The sequence below is a fragment of the Kogia breviceps genome, chromosome 4, assembly GCF_026419965.1.
Source record: "Kogia breviceps isolate mKogBre1 chromosome 4, mKogBre1 haplotype 1, whole genome shotgun sequence".
In the NCBI taxonomy this organism is placed as follows: domain Eukaryota; kingdom Metazoa; phylum Chordata; class Mammalia; order Artiodactyla; family Physeteridae; genus Kogia; species Kogia breviceps.
In genome coordinates this window covers 633,558-639,557 of record NC_081313.1, presented here as the reverse complement: position 1 = coordinate 639,557, position 6,000 = coordinate 633,558, and positions in this window count along the sequence as shown.

Genomic DNA, 6,000 nt, shown 5'->3' with positions numbered 1-6,000 from the left:
TTGTTTGGAACCAGCCTGACGGTAACTGTGAATTGACACGTTTTCAATGATCTACCAGCCGGTGGTGGTCACACAGAGCCAGAGGCGCTGGCGTTTGTGGTGTGATGTTCTTGCCCAAACCGTGTCCGTGTTTCGTTTGGGTTTCGTCCTCGCCTGGACCTAACGTGCTTTCCTCAGAGAAAATGATGGAGGTGAGAATCTGCCGGGAGTGGCTTCCGATCCTGGCCACCTTGCAGGTGCTGATGGCTGGCTGTCCCAACCAGGGTCCCCGGCACACGGCGTTGCTGAACCTTGTCCCCGTGTGTCACCAGGCTTGCGCCCTTGGCCACTGGGGGCTGGCTGAGATTTCTGGTCAGGTTTTGTCGACTCTGTCATGCATTTTCTCCTCCTCAGTTTCAGCACAGAATCTGCAAGTCATCAACAGGGAGGGACTGGTAAAGGGAAGAGAGGAAGGAAGGGAAACGTCCTCATAAAGGCCGTCCTTAGAGCAGCAGCAAATGACATTTTAACATAAAGCTGGCGGAGAGCACGCCGCTCAGTTTTGACATGAGCTCATAGGCACGCAGCCCCCTTTTCGTGCTCAGGGGCGGCTTGGAGGAGAACGTGGGTTTGGGGAGGAGAGGGGTGCGGGGTCCTGGGAAGCAAAGGCAGAGGCGGGCCCCTCCTGGGGCGCCGGTTCTGCCCTGAGAGGTGGGCAGTTACATATCTTACAAAGCCTGAAATTCCAGCGTGGGAAGACCCGTCCCCCTCACGAAGCCCCCAGCACGGCTCCCCGCCCCCCCGCCCAGGTCACCCACCTCCCCTTCTTGGCCCCGCGGGGAGGGACCCCAGGGGGGGCCGGGAGTCTCCGAACAGCAGGAAACGGTCCCTCAAGTGCGAAGGAATCAGAAACATCTGTGCCGCTTTTTTGCCCCCTCTGTGATGCATGTTTACGGTTCCGGGAAATGGACTTGGCCAAAACCACACGGGAGCCCATCAGGTGACCATTTAAGATGCTTGGCGCGCCCACAGAGCGGCCCGAGCGTGTCCATCTCTCCCAAATGCGGGCTCTTGCAGCAGGTGACTAGGGGGCCCAGTCGAGCACGTGGTTTCTCGGGGTGGGATGGCCGGGCTCCTCCCGACCGACCCACCCAGGTGTTTCTGGTCTTGCAACACGAAGAGGCTCCGGCCCTGCAGCGTGGCCGCCGCAGAGGAAGGTCAAGAGCAGGAAGCGCCGGGGCGGGGCCAGGAACAGCCGGGCTGCTGTCGGGGGAGAGAGTCGGCGTCCGCTGAGCCCGAGCCGTGGGGCCGGCAGGTCCCCGCTGTCTGGTCATCGAGGGCCTTCCCTTTTCCCTTCCGGTAGTTTGATGAAATGCCACAGAAGAGGGTTTCTGGAGGAGCCCCACAGTCTGGGGTCTCAGCTCGGCCCGAACAACGGGAAAACGCTCAGGAACTGAAGCGTCGGCGCCTCGCTTGCTCTCGGCTTCTCGGGGCTGCACCCAGGCGACGCGCGCTGGCTGCCGGCCTGTGAGGGGAGGGGAGGCCGACGGACCGCCCGCCCGGTGCCGGCTGTGAGCCCGGGGTGCGGGGCAGGGCCTGCAGGGCGCCCAGGGGACGGAGGGGTGAACTCGGGCTGCGTGTGCTCTTCACCCCCGGACCCAGCCTGCAGGGCCCTTCCTGGAGCGCCCGGAGCCCGTGGCCTCTCCTCCACATCCAGCTGCCCCGGGATGGGCGCTGGAGTTGCCCCCGGGGGTCGGGGGCTTCACGGGCGAGTCCGAAGGCCCCGCGGATCCCTCGTGCTGGAGCAGTCCTCCGAAGGCCACCTCTCAGGCTCGAGACCGCAGAGGAGTGGCAGCGACAGGCCCCCACTTTCTGGCCGTCTCCTGAGCTGGGAGAGCAGGCAGAGGTGGAAGACCATCCCTCCCGGTGGCCTCACGGCTCACGCTGACCACTGGCCCAAGCCCTGGGCCCAGCCGGTGCCACCCTGACCTGGCCCCAGACAGCTCCCAGGAGCCACATTTCCAGGCCCGGGTCACCGAGATGGACCCATTTTCCAGATGGCGAGTCAAGATGCTTTGTCCCGGCAGCCCTTCTAAGCAGTGGGCCTCCAGCAGCGAACAGACAATATTCCAATTGAGTCACGTGATCAGCTCACAGAAAAACATCCGAGAACACTCCCCATCATCCGCGAAAACCTTTTTATCGGACTTAGAAAGCCACTTCCTTAACTGCATGAAGGGTCTCCTCAGAAAACCTTCAGCAAATGTAACACTAAAGGGTGAAACAGAAAGTATTCCCCTTAAGAACGGGCTTGGTAAGTATGCCTCCAACTGCACTTCTTGCTACAGTCAGAGAGAGGTAGGCGGTCATATCATCTGCGGGAGAGACAGACACACACACAGGAAGAGACAGAGACGGAGACAGAGAGACAGAGGAAGATGGAGAGCGAGACAATGGCTAAGGATTGGAAAGGAAAGAAGAAAAAAATAGATTATTCACAAGTGGCATTATTATATTATAGAAATTAGGAAAAATGAACAAAATGAAAAAGAATAATAAAGAGAATAAAAGAGAATAAGATAGAAAATGCAAAAGAATTTGCACATACTTTAGATGTAACAAGATGTAGCAAGTGTGTCGGATGTGAACCCAACACACAAAATCACCTGCGTTTCTATATCCCAGATAAAAACATTTTAAAAATGTAAAACTCTAACAAAACAGGAACAGGGCAATTGAGGAGAAAATCATACACTTTACTGAGACATTAATAAAGACCTAAATCCAGGAGAGGTTGCCACACAGACAGAAGGCAGGCCTCGTGCTGTGGGGCAGCCGGGGCCTCCCAGTGGGTCTGTGAATCCAGCGCAGCCCCAGTCAGCTTCCAGCGGGTTTGCTGTGGACCCCAGCAAGCTGATTTTAAAATTCACGGGGATGGCTAGAGGAATACGAGTTGCAGAGATGAACCAGGAGCAGCAGACCACGGCAGGGACCTTCCCCACCCACACTGAGAGCTGTTGCTGAGCGGCCGGGTGGCTTTGGCGCAGGGATAGAGCAGCCCACGCTGAGGACCACGTGGCCGGACTCCCACGTGAAAGTCGTGGGGAAGTCAGTCATTGCGAGCAAGAAAGGACGCGCTCCTCCCTCACACCACGCGGAGCTAGCTCCTAGTGCCCTCAGAGCCCTAACCGTTAACAACAAATTAGAAGACGCCGCAGGAGGTTATCCGCGAGCCCTGAAGGTACCGAGGGATTCCTTAAACAACTCAGAAAAGGCAGAGACAGCAAGGAAAATTCTGATGTATTCAACCGCGTTCAGATGCAGAACATCTGCTTGTCCCAGCGAGTAAAGAGGCCCCGAAGCAGAAAAGAGGTGTCCGTTCCGCTCTTCGCCAAGTGTTAATACTCAGGATACGTGAAGACCCCCAACCTTCGATAAGGAAACCACGACCGACCCAATAATTGTAAGATGTTCAACCTCATTAGTGATCAGGTGAGTGGAAATTAAAAATATAATTGGACATCATTTCACACCAGCCGTTTGGCAGAATTTACAGGTCAGGCAACACCAAGGGTTGGCGAGAACGGACACCGACAGGAGCCTCTTTCTCATCCACAGCAGGCGAGGAGATCACGAAGCCCTGCAGAGAACAGCTACCGCCCGCGGGTAAGTCAGGCCCGCAGACGCGCGTGCCAGCGGGCCCAACCCCGGGCGGCCCGCGGTGCCTGTGTGCCGTGTGGCGCTGCTGCAGTGGGGGGTCTGGACCAGGATGCTTTCCTCTCGGACTTGGAGTGTGGTGAGAATGTCCTCTCTCTCCACTTCTATCGCTATGGTATTGAGACAAGAAAAAGAAATAAAAGACACCCAGATTGGAAACAAAGAAGTTAAAATATCCTTAATTGCAGATAACATGACCATCTATGCAGATAATTTGGGTAGAATTTTTCAAAAAGGTACTAGAACAAAGAAGTGAGTTTAACAAGGTCACAGGATATAAGGTCAATAAACAAAAACCATTATATTTCTATATCGTAACTATGAACAATTGGAAAACTGAATTTTAAAAACCAATACAATTCACAATAGTTCAAAACTTACATGAATATAAATCTAAAAAATCATGTACAAGATCTGTATGCTGAAACTAACAGAATGCTGATGAAGGAAATCAAATAAGTGGAGAGACAGACCATGTTTATTGACTAGAGGACCCAGCACAGTAAAGATGTCAATCGTCCCTATATGAATCCATGGATTTAATGCAATTTCCAAATAACCCAAACAAACCCTGTAACACTTTTTAATAAATAAATAATAGCTCATTCTAAAATTTATATGGAAAGATAAAGGAATTAAAATGGCCAAACAACTTTTAAAGTGAAGAGTACTCTTTGAGTTTAAGACTTGAGATGTAGCTACAGAATCATGACAGTGTGGTATTGGCAAAGAGATACACACAGAATGAGAGTCCAGAAATAGACTTAGGCAAATATGGCCAATTAAATTTTGAAAAAAGCACAAAGGCCATTCCATGAAGAAAGGATGGTCTTTAAATCAAATGTTACTAAAACAACTAAACATACCCAGGCACCCCCTCAAAACAAAAAACAAACTTGTCCTAAACCTCACGCTTCTGTATTAACCATGTTTTCCAGTTTCCTGTATCTGTGATGTTTTGGCACCTTAAAAGTCCTGCTGGCCAGGGCTAGGCAGTTCTTAGAGCAAAGGGCCTGGACGGGAGCACACCGTTCATATACAAACCAAACAATCCTGAGTCTCTAGAACTCCACCTCCCTACCTAACTGTCACACGCAAGCCAGTGTCTCCCCAGACCCAGGTACCAGGCCAGTGGAGACCCACCCTGTGCCCCCAAATCCACCAGAATCATTCAAACCGGCCGATCCAAAGATGTGGGTCCTGCCCAGCCTCACTTGCCTGCAGGAACCCCGTTAAGGCTCTGGCTTGTTCCCTCCTCCTTTCTGCCTCCTGATGGAAACCTGGGCTCCCCGTGTGGTCGTGCGTGGCGTGGCATCCCCCAACCCGCCACCTCGGGAAATGTACGTAATAAATGGCTTCTTTCAACCGTTTCAATGGCACCAGCCTCTTCCGGTCACTCAGCCACCTTCACAAACTAACATGCAAAATGACTCCATTCACCAGGCCCGGAGCGGTGGTGGCCCCCCTGCCCCGACACACCCCTGGAGGCCCCCCTCCTACACGCTGGGCCATGCCTGGAACCAGCCGGCACACGTGTCCCGCCTCAGGTCTCAGCCCTGCGTGGACGTCCCCTCCACAGCTGGAGGTGCAGCCCCGTGGTGACGCCCCCACTCCCCAGCAGGACTGTGCACTGTCAGCGCCTTGCCCCCGAGGAGCGGGTCAGGCCCTGACACTGCGCCTGGCACAGACCATCTGCGGGGCGGGGAGGGGCCTGGCCACCCACTCGCCTTGCCCCGGTGGGTCCAGTCGGCAGCCAGGAGCAGCTTAGGCTGCATCCACTTCACAGTCAGCACGTGTGTCCCGGAGGTGCTCCCAGGGCGGCCTCTGCTCTTCACGCAAGTGTGACCCGTCAGCGCCGTGGAGACAGGGAGGCCCGTGAGCTGCCGGCCTCCCCACCGACCCACGCACGATCCCATAGGACACCCGTGAAGGCAGCCCTCCGGGTCTGGAAGCCGCCAGCTTCTCTAACCCCCCAGTGGGGCCCCAGCCTTCTCTCCCCAACCCCACTGTGTGCCGCGTGCTGGGCTGGGGAGAGGGCAGGGACCCCACTTCCAGAGCAGCCCCTTGGCTGTGGCGGCCTCTCTCCGGGGCTCGCCCCTCGGACGCTGTCAGTGAGGCCTGGCTGCTCCACGCGCCCTGCATCCCGTGTCTCTAATGCACCTGGACGGTTCCAGCACCCTCGGGAGGATGCATGAGCCACCCCCAGGGCCGGGTCACCCCCATGCGCACCTTCTCACGTGAGACCATTGAGGGCTCAGGCTGCAGTGACCTGGCCGGGAGCCCCTTCCGGCGGGACTGCTGGGC